This window comes from Symphalangus syndactylus, chromosome 19, assembly GCF_028878055.3.
Source record: "Symphalangus syndactylus isolate Jambi chromosome 19, NHGRI_mSymSyn1-v2.1_pri, whole genome shotgun sequence".
In the NCBI taxonomy this organism is placed as follows: domain Eukaryota; kingdom Metazoa; phylum Chordata; class Mammalia; order Primates; family Hylobatidae; genus Symphalangus; species Symphalangus syndactylus.
The window spans coordinates 80,376,658-80,392,652 of NC_072434.2; the positions used below are offsets into that span (position 1 = coordinate 80,376,658).

The 15,995-nt window shown below is 44.4% G+C and overlaps 1 non-coding gene across 1 annotated transcript; it reads left to right on the plus strand.

Annotated features, from left to right (window-relative positions):
- The first annotated feature begins 6,370 nt into the window (after positions 1-6,370).
- Positions 6,371-6,477, plus strand: LOC129459019 (U6 spliceosomal RNA). The gene has a single exon (XR_008649838.1). It is a non-coding gene; the product is annotated as a U6 spliceosomal RNA (small nuclear RNA).
- Positions 6,478-15,995: the final 9,518 nt, after the last annotated feature.

The following is a 15,995-nucleotide window of genomic DNA, read 5'->3' on the forward strand; positions in this document are numbered from 1 at the left end:
GAAACTATGAGTCACTTGGTTGTTTTCAGTAAGTGGCAGAGAGTTTAACAAGAGAATGGATAGCTACATTCTAAATCGCAAAAAACGTAAAAAATCATATGGGCATGAATAACATTGAGCCACAAATATTTATGAAGCTTCTGCTGTGTGCCAGACAAAATGGCTGGGTATTAGGACTACGACAGTGAAGATAACACAGCCCTTGCTCTCAAGGACTTACAGTGATGAGAAAGGCAGACAAATCCAGGGGCCATTATAATCCACCATGACAGCTGCTGAGCTCTTCTGTGGGAATTTGCAGGAGTGGCACCCACATATGTGGGTATTTGGAGAAAGTGGGGAAAGCTTCCAGGAGGAAATGATGTCTTAGCTGGGACAGAAGCAAGAAGGGTCAGCCAGGTAAGGGTGGACAGGTCAGGGTGGGGAGGGGGTGTTTCAAGGCCAAGCGGATGGCCTGGGACCACCAAGAGACAGAGAGAGCTTGGTGCCATTTGGCTGAGACTTACCTGGGGACAGAGGTGAGTGATGTTGAAAGATATATTTCAAAACATCATGCTGGCCTGTAATCCCAGCACTCTGGGAGGCTGAGGCGGGCGGATCACAAGGTCAGGAGATCGAGACCATCCTGGCTAACACGGTGAAACCCCGTCTGTACTAAAAATACAAAAAATTAGCCAGACGTGGTGGCGGACGCCTGTAGTCCCAGCTACTCGGGACGCTGGGGCAGGAGAATGGCATGAACCCAGGAGGCGGAGCTTGCAGTGAGCAGAGATCAGGCCACTGCACTCCAGCCAGGGTGACAGAGCGAGACTCCATCTCAAAACAAACAAACAAACAAACAAAAAACATCATGCTGTACGTGATAAATACATCCAATATTATCTGTCAATTTAAAAAAATAATAAAAGGTAAGGTTAAAGAGGTAGGCAGGGAATGGATAAGGAAGGACTGTTCTATGAGAAAAGGATTGGCTTTCACCCTGGAGATGAAGGGACTCGTGGGTTTTAAGCAGGGGAGTGAATCAGATTTTCTTTATTCTCAGAAGCTGGGGAAAAGGTTGGCGTTTTAGTTGGGAAGACGCTAAATACCCCAATAATTAGAACCCAAAAGAATTTAAGTTAGTGACAAGATAATTGTTCTTGGCTCTGTATCTCTGACCTTTGTGAGGTATAAGTAACAAGAGAAGTCATCAACTAATTTATGTGTTGTTGTCTAAATAAATGTTTCTCAGGATCGTAATTATAGGATGTCAAAGTCAGAAACGGCCTCAGTTAGTGTCTGCTTTAAAATAAAAGCATTGGTGTATTGAATGATGGGTCCTTGGTTTTTTTTTCTGGTTTGCTGCCTTAATTTAGCACCATCCATCTTCTGTGGCCCCTGAGTAACTGTAAAACCCAGGGTGGAGGCTCTGCCTGGGAGGGCACGGAGAGGGCCCTGGCCCAGCCCAACACTCCCCTGCTCAGGGCGATGAGGTCATGCTGGCTCCCACAAGACAGGCACAGCAGGTTCAGTAAGAAAGAGACGGGAATGGGCCGGAGAGGTCAGGCATCCTAGGAGGAGGGAAACTAGAGCCTCGGTGTAATAATAGATACCACCCCCTTTAGCCTAATTTTCAAAGACAGTGATACAATGACTCCTCCAGATCCAGACTCGAAAAGGCTGGCTTAATAGAATTTAGTCCTGTGCAGCAAATGTCATTAGGAAAAAAAACCATCTTGATAGCTTAGTCATTACAGTGGCTTCTGCAGCAGAATGGAACAGCTCTGGCAATGGGTATTAGTCACACACTAGAGATGACTAAGATTTGATTATTTCCCACAATGGAGGTTGAAAAAATGGCTCCCCCAACTCCCAAGTGTGTTTTAAGGTCCCTGGAAATTTCGGCATCATCACCAGTACCCTAAAACTGGTATCACTAATCTGGGGAATAACTCCAGATTGAGTTAACACTATAGAGTGGGCTTGCTTTTCAGAAAATACCTGCCTTTTTATTTCATCTGCCTGTGAGAGTTCATTGGCAAGCAATATCACATAGCGCAGTCTCTTGGGAGAGATCTTCCCGAATTCATACTCTGCAACCATTACTTAGCTATGTGTCTTTGAGCAGTTACTTAACCTCTGTTCATCTGGGTCATCATTTCTAAAATGGGAATAATAATATCTACCTTATAGATGAATATTAAAAGAGGTAATTAATATGAGGTGCTTAACAGTAAATGCATTTCAGAAAACAATTATTTTTCATTTATGGATTTCCGTTGTTGTATCGGGATAAAGTCACACCAGGGGAAAGAGGTTGACAGGGACAGACAACACTATAAATGTTAGCTATTATTATAATTCCAACCACGATTTCAAATAATCTTGTTCACTTGTCACAAAACTGATGATGACAGTTATGACACTGTCTGGGTGATTGGTGTCAATCTAGCATTTTACAGCTTCTGGGGGAATTTGTGTCTCCTGTGATTTACCTGCTCTTATCATTTGTCCAATTTTCAATTAGGGGCAAGGCATCTTTTCTAATCAGTCTCAATTGAAACCTATCTTCACACATTCATATGACAGCAACGTCAAAGGTCTTAGACCCTGAGATGGCCCTGGCTTGCAGATAGACACCATGTAGCATTTATAGCCCCTTTGCAGTTAGCTCATTAGGGTCCTGCAGGCTTTGTCTTTACACTGTCTATGTTTTCATAAGAACATGTAACACTTCTTTATCTTTTTCTTAATGCTTTAGCCATTTCCTATTTTTCCTACTTAGGCTCCCCAACTAAGGAGACATTGACCTTGAGATTTCGTATATAAACCACCATGGATCCCAGAGAGAAAACGGATAATCCAAGAAAAAAAAAAACTACACCCCAATTACTTCCACATCTTCCACTATATAGTTGTAAATTGCATTTGTTCAGTCAGCCATTTACTATCTATTCAGCACTCACAATGTGTCAGAAAAGGCGCTGGCACTTGTCCAAAGACGAAAAGACGTGGCTCTAGGCTCGAGAAGTGCACACCAACAGAGGACCTGAAGGAAGACAGACACCGCACTTGGCCAAGTGGCTGCAGGGACCAGGTGCACGCCAAGAAAAAGGAGCTGTGTGCGCTGCATGCTGCATGCATTTTCTCTTTTAATGTTTGCTTGCCTTTTTTTTCCTATTAAACTTCTGGAAGCCAGAGTCATCCATGGCGCCTTCCTGGTCTCGCAGAGCTGCAGGGCCTTGTCCACCCTGTGCCCTGCAAACAGTTCTTCCCTTGCATTCCATATACCATGAGCTGTGTAGGGCCTGGGGTAATCAGGGCACAGCTGTTTCTGCACAGCTCAAATCTTGTCGACTTCTTTTCCCTGGTGTGGTGGGTTCAAATTCAGACATCATCCTAATAGGGCAACAGAAACCTATAAATGAAAAAAAAGTTTTTCCAAAACACATTTTCAGAAAGGGTGCTAAGCACGTTATACAAACTATCTCTTTTTTTTTTTTCAAGACACCCAGGCTGGAGTGCAATGGTGTGATCTCTGCTCACTGCAACCTCCGCCTCCTGGGTTCAAGCAATTCTCCTGTCTCAGCCTCCCGAGTAGCTGAGATTACAGGTGTGTGCCACCACACCCAGCTAATTTTTTGTATTTTTAGTAGAGACGGGGTTTCACCATGTTGGCCAGGCTAGTCTCAAACTCCTGACCTCAGGTGATCCACCCGCCTTGGCCTCCCAAAATGCTGGGATTACAGGCGTGAGCCACTGCACCCCAGCCCAAGTTATCTCTTTTAATGATCATGACAAACCTATGAGGTAGATATTATTATCCTCCTAGAGATGGAAAACAGAGGCACAGAGAGGCTAAGTAACTTGCTCTAAGTCACATAGGTGATAAGTGAAGTTTCCAGATTATGAATCCAGGCAGGCCTCTTACCAGAGCCTGGCACTATATAATATTGTTTATCCATGAAATCTCACTGTTAAATAGATGAAATTTTAAAAAGAGAGATGATGAATTCACTTATTAGATTGGCAAAGATAGGGGAGCCAAATTACACTCAGGGTGAGAAGGGCCTGGGGGACGGTGTTCTCTGCCATCCGTGTAGATAAATAGATAAGGTGATGAACATCCATTCCTCCACTCCTAACAAAAGTCAGAATTTGTTCAGGTAGCCACCTATCTCCAGTTCCAGAGAGCAATTCGAGTATTTTAAAGCAGTGTTTTTCAAATTGTAGGTCATGATCCCCTGGTGAGTCATGAAGTCTATTTAACGGGTTACAGCTAGTGCTTTTCTTAAAAAATGAAATTGAGGAGAAAATGGAGTGTATGGTAGCACCTTTCATTTGGAGTTCTGGCTTCTATGAGAAAACAAATGTCTTTATTATGGAAGCCAATCTGTGTTGAGATTGTTGTTCCTTTGCAGCTGAAAGCATCCTGGCTGATTCACTGGAAGTGTGAACTGTGTGATATTTCTGGAGGGCAATCTGACTATATGTGTCAAAAATTTGACTGAACATACTCAATAACACCATTTTTAGGGATATATTTCAAGGCAGGAAATGACTGGGTGGACAGTGTACAAGGATGTTCATAGAATCAATATTTTTAATTGCAAAAAATTAGAAAACATGTAAATAATCATCAACAGAGATTCAACTATATCGTATTCTACATTTTATACAACAGAATGCTATGTAGCCAGTAAAATAAATTGTCATAATAAAAGTCTTCGTCAAATAAAAGTAATTGTCAAAATAAAAGTCTTATCAGACTTAGAAAGCAGCAAATTGGGCCAGGTGTGGTGGCTCACGTCTGTAATCCCAGCACTTTGGGAGGCTGAAGGAGGCAGATCACTTGAGGTCAGGAGTTCGAGAACAGCCTGGCCAACATGGTGAAACCCCGTTTCCACTAAAAATACAAAAATTAGCCAGGCATGATGGCACGTGCCTGTAATCCCAGCTATTCAGGAGGCTGAGGCATGAGAATCGCTTGAACCCAGAAGGCGAGAAGCAGAGGTGGCACCACTACACTCCACACTGGACAACAGAGGGAAACTGTCTCCAAAAAAAAAAAAAAAAAGCAGCAAATTGCTCATATCATGTATTAGCATAAAAAACTAGAATAGGAAATCAGTCAAGCCAATTAAAATGAAAAGTTAAGACACCTGTGATTTCTGCAATCACTAATGTATGATTGATACAGGCAACAAGCATCATTAGATGCTAAAACCACTGAGTAAGTAGGAGCAGGATGCTTATGTGGTTTCAAAAGACCACTCCGATAGTGGGAAAAAAGAATCTTTACGTGTGGCAGAGGCCACTTTAACCAAGTAGTAAAACTTTGCATTCCCAACAATGGGGCAAACTCACACAGTGAGCCCCTGATGCCAAGTCTCCACATCACTTCCATTATATCCTTGTCAGAAAGATTTAACCAGAATCTAGTCAAAAGGAAACAGACAAAGCCATATTGTAGAGCCTTCCACAAGATAATTGGCTTGGACTAAAAAAATGCCCATGTCACAAACAACAACAAAATGTGAGAGGGAATATTCTGAGCAGTGATGTACAATAGAAATGTAATTCAGGCAAAAGGTGGAATTTTAATATTTTTAAAGCCACATGAAAAAGTGACAAGACAGGTGAAACTAATTTTTAATAATGTATTTTGACCCAACGTAATCAATGTATTCTCATTTCAACATGCAATCAAAATAAAATTTGAGTATAGAATATTTGAAATTGAATATTGAATTTAAAATTTGAATATTTAAAATTTGAATACTGAGTATAAAATTTGAATATCTGTGTATTAGATAATATTACTGTATTGATGTTAAAGTTGTTGGTAATTATTATGAACTGAATGTTTGCGTTCTCCCACAACGCATTATGTTGAAGTCCTAACACCCAGTGTAGTGGTATTTGGAGATGAGACCTTTGGGAGAGAAATATATTTAGATGAGGTCGTAAGGGGCAGGACCCTTGTGATGGGATTAGTGTCCCCATAAACACAGGAAGAGATGTCAGAGCTTTCTCTCTGTCTCCACCACGTGAAGACATAGTGAGAAGACAGCTGACTGGGTGCAGTGGCTCTTGCCTGTAATCCCAGCACTTTGGGAGGCTGAGGCAGGTGGATCACTTGAGGTCATGAGTTTGAGACCAGCCTAACCAACATGGTGAAACCCCATCTGTACTAAAAATAGAAAAATTAGCTGGGTGTGGTGGTGCACATCTGTAATCCCAGCTACTCAGGAGGCTGAGGCAGGAGGATCGCTTGAACCCAGGAGGTGGAAGCTGCAGTGAGCTAAAATTGTGCCACTGCACTTGAGGTTGGGTGATGGAGCAAGACTCCATCTCAAAAAACAAACAAACAAAGAAACAAACAAAAAACGTGCTCGCTTCAGCAGCACATATACTAAAATTGGAAGGATACAGAGAAGATTAGCATGGTCCTTGCACAAGGATGACACGCCAATTCCTGAAGCGTTCCATATTTTTAAATTGTTCTACTACAAAGACACACGCACACATGCTTATTGCAGCACTGTTCACAATAGCAAAGACTTGGAACCAACCAAAATGCCCATCAATGATAGACTAAATAAAGAAAATGTGACACATTACATCATTGAATACTATGCAGCCATAAAAAAGAATGAGTTCATGTCCTTTGCAGGGACATGGATGAAGCTGGAAACCATCCATTCTCAGCAAACTAACACAAGAACAGAAAACCAAACACTGCATGTTCTCACTCATAAGTGAGAGTTGAACAATGAGAACACACGGACATAGGGAGGGGAACATCACACACCGGGGCCTGTCGGGGGTGCTAGCAGAGGGATAGCATTAGGAGAAACACCTAATGTAGATGACAGGTTGATGGGTGCAGCAAACCACCATGGCATGTGTATACCTATGTAACAAACCCGCACATTCTGCACATGTACTCCAGAACTTAAAGTATAATAATAATAATAATAATAATAATAATAAGAAGAAGAAGAAGAAGAAGAAGAGGAGGAGGAGGAGGAGAAGGAGAAGGAGAAGACAGAAGAAAGAAGAAAGAAGAAAGAAGAAAGAAGAAGAAGAAGACAACAACAGCCATCTGCAATCTGTAAGCCAGGAAGGGGGCCCTCACCAGGAACTGAATCAGCTGACACCTTGATCTTACACCTTCAACCTCTGGAATTTTGAGAAATAAGTGTGTGCTGTTGAGGTCACCCAGTCTATGGCATTTTGGCATAGCAGCCCAAGCCTACTAATATGGTATTAATAGTACTTTGTTGTATAGGAGAATGCTGTTATTCTCAAGAGACATGTGCTGAAGTACTTAAGGTCGACTCATGATATCTGCAACTTACTTTCAAATGCTAAAACAAATTATTCATAGATGATAGGTATATAAATAGAAATAGAGATAGAGATAGAGCAAGCAAAGAAGCAACTATTAATAATTGGTGAATCTAGGAAAAGGATATTTGGATGTTTACTATTCCAACTTTTTTCAGGTATGAAATTTTTATTTTATTTTGTTTTATTTATTTATTTATTTTTTGAGACAGAGTCTCACTCTGTTGCCCAAGCTGGAGTGCATGATATCGGCTCACTGCAACCTCTGCCTCCTGGGTTCAAGTGATTCTCCTGCCTCAGCCTCCCGAGTAGCTGGGGCTACAGGCACGCGCCACCACGCCCAGCTAATTTTCGTATTTTTAGTAGAGACGGGGTTTCACCATGTTGGCCAGGATGGTCTCAATCTCTGGACCTCGTGATCCGCCTGCCTCGGCCTCCCAAAGTGCTGGGATTACATAACATACCATTAACCATTATAGTGACTCATGCATGAGCCACTGCACCTGGCCGAAATTTTCTAAATAAGAAATTGGAGAGAGTAAATAGGGTAAAATGATCTGAGAGAAAAAGAATCCAAATAATAACATTTATATTATTTTATAGTTTACAGTGTATTTTCACATATATTAATGTGATCCTTTCAAATATCCATGGAGGTAGATACATCATGTGTTTTATCCTTATTTTGTAGTCTTCAAAAACATTTCCTCAGTGCCTAACCATGTGCCAGGCATGGTACATACATCATCTCTTTTACTTTCTACAAGAACTCCAGAAGGCAGATATTGGCTCTCCCATCCACGGAGGCTCTGGTGGGATCCCGAAGCTAGCAATCTGCAGAGCTGGCATCTGAATGCAGCTCTGTCCAACTCTGAGGCCTGAGCTCATCCCTCTGTTGGCATCCTGTTTGTGATTCCTGTTTTACAGATGCAGGAATGGAAACTCAGAGAAGTTAATTAACCTGTGCAGTGTTACACAGCTACTCAGGGCAAAGCCAAAATTCAAGCCAGAACTTCAGTCTCCTATTCCAAAGCTCGGACCTCCTTCCAAAGCACCTGTAATGAGCACTCTGGAAATAGGTTCAGGCTCTAACCTAGTGGCTCATGTGATAAGAAGTCTCAGCGCACAAGGGCCCTCAGCACAGGAAATTACTCAAGTTATTGGAGTGGAGCCAAGGAGAGGCCCTGAAGCTCAGAGCAGGCCTCACTCAGGAGACAATTTGTGAAAATAAAAGCAAGACCACATTGACTCATTCATCTGATGCTCTGATTAAGAAGCATGAGTTGCCACACCATGTGACGGGGAGCTATAAACTCCAGCCCTGGAGACATAATCTGGCACAGATTCCCTTGGATGGGCAAAGGGTATTCAGGCAGGACTACCATTTCCAGGAGGGGGAGACCGGGGGAAGCAGGTCAGGACTTGAGGCTCATAACCATGCTGCACTGATTTGTTTAAAAGTAAATATTATTTGGTTTTCATTTAATTTTAAACAAAATTTAAATTTTTAAATGAAAATTAAAATGTTCACTTAATTTGAGTTATTAGATTAAAAGATAGTCTGCTTTACTGAAAGTCTTAGGCTGGAGAACAACAAGTCCTTTGTGAAAATACTGAAATAAGAAGAGAACAGCAATCATAACAGGAATCTAAGGGGACTGTGAGTCTTGCACTGGCACAGCGCAGTGCGGTGGAGACTTCTAAAGTGGGCTCTATGGATAGACTCCTTCAGGGACCACCACCCGCCCTCATTCCCAACGTTGAGGAGGACACTCCAGCAGGGATCCACTAGGTGGCTGTAAAGCTAAGAAGGTGACCTCCTGGGTGTCCATCTTGAAACACAGAGCACCATTCGAACTGCCAGAGCGAGCGGACCAGCTGGCACAGATATCACAGAGCCATGCAGTGATCAGCTGCCATCTGGATCTGCCCGGGTGCAAGAAAACTGCACAGCCCTGGAAGCTTCCTCAGGGCTCCAAGAGAGCATCTGCGTGTTGGGAAGCCTCAGATGTGCTGCAAGACCTTTGCTCTGACCGTGGCAAAGCCTGTGTATGCTAGGAGTCACACTGAACTCTTTTCTTTTAATAATAACTTATCTGAGATTCTGCGCGACTGTCGCTCTAGAATCTGCATTCAGGAATGATCAGCATCAGTGCTGAGTGCCCAGGAGTGGGACGTAGATTTAGGCAGAGATGTGGGAAGCAGCCATCAGTGAAGGATGATGCTGTGATTGGTGGCTGGAACCCACAAGTAGACATCAAACTGCTAACAGGGTGGTCCTGGAGGTAGATGTCTAGGCAAGCAGCCAAGATCAGTCATCTAGAGTCCGTGCAGGTCTGACTTGAGACAGTGAATTTTGTAGAACTCCATACTCATTCTGAAGTGATTTTGTTATAGGCAGTCAGTCAGCTCTACCAGAGGCCTTCGTCCAGACTATCTGAAAGGCACCCAATGAAAGGGCTGCAAACCTCAACAGCAGAGGACTTGTGCTGAAACCCTTCCGAACGCATTCTCTAGACTGGCCAACTAATGTGTCTTCTTTGCTGTCCAGCTCGAATCTCCATTAGATTGTCTTTTTAAAAAAATCCAAGTCTTTGCCCTGCCAAGCACCAGGAAAAGCATGATTTGCACATTTGAGAGCTAACGAAAACAGTCCATCCAAGTGTCCTAGTGAATCTGCAGCCCAGATGGGCTCACGTTTCCCTGTGTACCCCAGATGCCCACTGAGCCCTGAAGTGGTTGCCCAGACCACTTACCCAGACCCCGGGCTGAAAGAAACTTGTGTGGTTTAATCTCAGAGCAGAGTCCTCTGAGCTGGAGATGCTTGATTGAGAGACTGCCAGAGGGGCCTCCCCCAGTCGACCCAAAGATATAATGCTGGTGCCACATCTTGTGACTTGCGGTATCAAAGACTGCTGCTGGCGAAAAGGAAACGATAGAGCTTCCACCCCTCACAGGAGGTCAGTGGTCACTGTAATCAGAAGAGTGCTCTGTTCCATTTCAGTGACGCAATGGTCACATTATCCTTTAAAAATAAAAAAATTCACATGCCAGGCCTAATAATATTGCCTCTCTTCTCTTTCTCATTTTTCCTCTCTTCCCTCCACCAGACTCTCCCTTACCCTTTTTTCTGTCTCTTTTGGTTGATGTGCAATTGAAATAACATACCCTTAACCATTATAAAGTGCACAATTCAGTGGTATTTAGTGCATTCGCAATGTCGTGCAATCACCACCTCTCTAGTTTCAAAACCTTTTCATCTCCCAGAATAACATCTGGTACCTATTAAGCAGTCACTCTCATTTCCCCCTCCCCCAGTCCCTGACAATCACAAATCTGCTTTTTACCTCTGTAGATTTGACTATTCTGGATATTTCATGTAAAAGGAATCATGGAACATGCGTTCTTTTTGTGTCTGGCTTCTTTCACTTAGCACATTTTCCAGGTTCATCCAAGTCATAGCATGTGTAACACTTCATCCGTTTTTGTGTCTACATGATATTCCATGGTGTGTGTAAACCACAACTTGCTTATCCATTCCTCTGTCAATGGTTGTTTCTTCCTTTTGGCCATTGTGAATAATGCTGCCATAAACATGAGTGCACAAGTTCCTGTGTAGATATGTGCTTTCATTTCTCTTGAGTAATAGAACTAGGAGTGGAAATGCTGGGCCATACGTCTCTATGTTTTCCCTATTAGCTGCACCACTTTAAATTTCCACCAGCAATGTATTAGGGTCTCTCTCTCTCTCTTTATCTCTCTCTTTTCTCTAACAAAACTAAATCAACAAAACAATTTGTTCATCCTAGACTGCTGAGTGTGCCAAGGGCATTTAAATGACCAGTCATTGTTTCACAGCAGTGATTCACAGAGTGGCCATGTTAAAAGGTAAGCCTAAGCCAAACAGGCCCCCAGCTGGTCTGCAGACTTACCCTGGAGGCCAGGAACAAGACCGTCCCTCCCTGCTGTAGAGAGAAAAGACTGCACTGAGGGTGTTCTGCTCCTGAGCTGGTTCCCCTCGTCTGCTGCTCTTCTCCCCACATGTTATCAACCACAGTTGGGCAGGTCAGCTTGGCTGGACACCCATTGAGTAAAGAGGCCCCCAACCCTCCATATGATGGGAAAATATATGGCAAAAGATGTCAGAGGTAGTTCAAGGAGCTTATTATAATGCAGAGAATTCCGAATCCACAAGCAAAGAGGTGGCATTTTATGGCTGGAAAGGACCTGGAGAGCTCAAGACTCAAAATCAAGCATAGGGTTAAAGGTGAGGAAATGGAGGCCCCTCCCAGGTCCAGTGACTTGAACCTGGCTGATCAGCAGCAGAGGAGCCAGGGTGAGAAATCCGGCCCTACTGTGATCACGGCAGCCCTGTTCCAGGCTTGTCCAATAAGACTCACGCCAGGAGCTTGTTCAAATGCAGATCCCTCAGGCCCTACCCAGACCAAAGGAACCTGAATGCCTTGGGAGGGGATCTGTGCTTTTAGTGTGTCTGTGATGAGATAAGTTTAGGAAACATGCTGAACTAAAGATGAGGCCTATTTAACAGCAACAAAGGTGCCTAATTCTTGATTTGAGTGCTGATATACCTACCCTTCATGTGAGTGAAAATTTGAAGTCAGCATTCAGGAATAATCATGTCTGTTTGGTATGTGGTTTCTGTTAGAATCTGCCTGAGGCTCCGATGATCCGGACAATCACAGTGTATGGTACACACACACACACACACACATACACCCACGGGGCAGGAGTGGGTGTTAGTGGATGGGGAGTTGCCCCACCTCTTTTAACCTAGATTTTAATAACTAATCTCACTGTTCTCTACCTTGCTCTAAAAAAACATTTTTGTGCCTTATCTAATCTTCTAACAGTTATTAAGAAAGAAGCCTGCACAGTGGGTATTTTTAAATCCCTATTTCACGGATGAATAAACTGATTATATGCGGTTCAGTGACTTGCTCCAATTCATAAAACAAGATACTTGCTCTTAGGAGTTTAACTGTATCCCCCAAAGGATATATTGAGGTCCCCCAGTACCTCAGAACGTGTCCTTATTGAGAGATAGGGTCTTTACAGAGGTAATCAAGTTAAAATGTGGTCATTAGGGTGGCCCCCTCCAGTATGTTTGGTGTCCTTATAAAAAGAGGAAATTTGGACACAGACACGTACACAGGGAGAATTCCATGTGAAGATGAAGGCAGAAATCAGAGTGATGCTCTCCAGGCCATCAAGGAATGCCAAGGATGACCAGCGAACCACCAGAGGCCAGGAGAGGGGTGTAGAACAAACCCCTCACTCCCTCAGAAGGAGCCCACCCTGCCCACACCTTGATCTTGGACTTCTGGCCTCCAGAACTGCGAGACATACGTTCCGTAATTTAAGCCACCCAGTCGGTTGTTCTCTGTCAAGGCAGCTCTAGCAAACTCATAGACTGGCCAAACTAAGAGTCACACCCAGATCTGTTCCACATCCATCGGAGACCAGTACACATTCCCACAGCACCCCAACCATCTCAGGGAGCCCCAAGTGTAGCAGGTGATGGACACATGAGCAAATGCCTGCCCAGTAGTTCCATGACGGGTCTGTGCAGAATAAACAGAGTAGGCAGGGTAAGGGGGCCAGGGGATTTTAGAGGCAGGTTCCAGCAGATGCTGTCTGGATGTGCCCTTGTGCTCAAGCCGCTTCCAGGGTTACGGTTTAGGATGTGGCACACAAGGAGGACCCTAGATCGGACTCCACACACTGCAGGAGCAGTCTCATGGGCGGTGGGAAGAGTGGCCTCAGGGAGGCAAACTTGCAGAGTCCTGACTGCGTTCTCTCTTGGACAGGTCGCATGGTCTCCCGGGGCCTCGGTTATTTCAACTATGAAATTGAGATAATACTTACCTACCTAATGCAGGGTTATGCACCCGATGCCCATGTAAGGTGCATTTATTAGCTTTATGTCTAGGTGGAGGTGGCTTGCTCTTAGACTTTCCAAATTAGGTGCAGTCTGCAGAGCTTTGGAAATATGAGGATTTCAGGGCCCCTCTCGCAGAGATTCAGATTCCGCAAGTCTGAGTTGCTACCACAGGAAATACATTGAAAAATGCTCCCCACCTGATTCTACTGGGCTGCTGGGTTTGGCAACCACTAGGTTAATGCACACTGCTGTGGAAAACAAGAATGGCCAAGGGCTTGGGTTCAAATATGAGACAAGGCAGTTTGGAGATGCTGTCATTGAACTCATATAGTACTGAGCTGAAAGTGACATCAGAGCACAGATGTCAGGTATATGTTGATGTACAAGGCTAGTTCCTTATAATGAAATTAACACTCTCAGTAAGAGTGAAATGATCCTTGTGCACACACATGCACGTATCTGCACACACACACAAATTCACATACACACATTCACCCATGCACATAAACACACATACATGAACACACATATACACGCGTGCACACACACACACACACACACACTCAAAGGTGTCCCTTTAAAGGGTTGTGCTACCAATGAGTCTAAGAATTGGTATGAGCAGGTCTAGGAAGCTCATAAGAGATAACTCAGGAGACAAGGGTGGTGCTGGAGGTGGCTGCAGTTCTGTCTTGGGGGGACTGTAACTGAGATGGCACAGGCACAGCAATAGTCAAAATAAACAGCACTGTGCAGGAGCCCAGAAAAATTCAGAGCATGGGGCACAGGGGATGCTGATGGCAGGAGAGGCACGAAAGCAGAACCCCGCAACAGAAGATACTTAGGAAGACTTGTCACCATGAAATGACATAGCAGGCCTCGTGGCTATCTGGGAGGGATAATGGGGACAGAAAAGAGGATGGGATGAAGAGCCATGAGCAGATCTGTCTGAATGGAAGTCGGGGCGGACTGAAAGTGGGTGGATAGGGTGCCTGGGTGTTGGGATATCTGATGGAGGTAGTTGATCTGGGAGTGTGAGGCTGACCTAGTTGTGCAGGGATGTGTGAAGGATGACTAGAAGAATCATTTGGATTTTTTTTTTTTTTTTTAAGAGACGGAGTCTTGCTCTTTCTCCCGGGCCGGACTGCAGTGGCGCTATCTCGGCTCACTGAAAGCTCCGCCTCCCGAGTTCATGCCATTCTCCTGCCTCAGCCTCCCGAGTAGCTGGGACTACAGGCGCCCGCCACCACGCCCGGCTAATTTTTTGTATTTTCAGTAGAGACGGGGTTTCACCATGTTAGCCAGGATAGTCTTGATCTCCTGACCTCGTGATCCGCCCGCCTCAGCCTCCCAAAGTGCTGGGATTACAGGCATGAGCCACCACGCCCGGCTTCATTTGGATATTTTAACTGGAGAGGGAGGTGGTTTAATATCAATAACAAACATGCTTAATTTCAGTATGTTTACTTTTTGCATCTGCTTACTTGCTGACTCAATAACTAGCACTCTACCACATTTACCAGGTAATGTGTAGGAACTATAGGGAAGCAGATGTTTGGCTCAGTGTACTTTTAACAAAAGCCCAAAATAACTCTCTGTATATAGAATCAGCTGACTAATCTCTTGGGGCTGAGGCCCGTCTCTGTTAAGAGTCTGGAGATCAGAGCCGAGTTGGGCTTTGAAATTTTTCTAAGTGGTGAGAAGTGGGAAAAACCAAGATTAGAGCCTGCAACCACTGAGGCGTTTGACGTTTAAGGGTCAAATTAGAGAAGCCAGGTTCAGACTTCACATCTCAAGGGTCAAGGCAGGTTAAGTCAAATGAGGCTGGAAGCAGGTGGAAAAGCCCAGGGTTGGAAGTCAGCGCCTGGAGCAGAGCAGGAAGTGAGGGCAGGGTGGGGTCTGGAGGTTGGTAATGACTGAATGTTTGTACAAACATCCTGTGTGTGGTTGATGGGTGAAGGTAGCTTTAAATGTGCTGGCAGCACAAGCTACATAATTTGTGGGGCGCAGTGTGAAATGAAAATGCAGGGCCCCCTTGCTCAAGAATTATTAAGAATTTCAAGACAGCAACAGCGGACCATTAAACCAAGTGTGGGAGCCTTCTGGGTGCAAGTCCTGTGCAACTGTACAGGTCGCTTGACCAGGAGGCCAGCCCTGTGCGCTGGCCAGTGGGGAAGAAAGGCAGTGAGCTCCTGCTGTATGTATTGAAGCAGAAGCTGCTGGCCACTAGGCAAAACAGCCCCGGGAATGCCCATTACGGCCAGTCCAATGCTAAGATTCTTTCATTTTACCAGCTAAAAACACCCTGGGATTTTGTAGATGGCATCACATGGTCCAGACCAAGCCGACCGAAAAGACAGAGCAAAGGACCCTCCAGGCTCATGTCTAACAACCCAATTACAGAGACCGCCCTGGACCCCCGCATCAAATTCTGCAGCCAGCCCTAGTCAAAGACTATCGTTCTGCTGCAATTTAAACAGGAGAGCAAGTACAGTAGCAAGAAATGGCACAAACAGTCCAGGGCAGGTGGGGAACAGGGATACGGCTCACCGCATTCATTACTTTTCTAAGCTTTCCAATACATTCTTGGCACCAAAGCTCACAGGCCACTTGTCTTTCTGGAAGGGTCTATTTCCTTTCTGTTACATACAACAACGTGGACAGGTGAAAACACGAAGAGTGACAACCCAGGGATTGGATTCAGGCTTTGATGTTGCAACACTTCTGCCTGGGAACAGATGGTGGGGGAGATACATTATTCGAT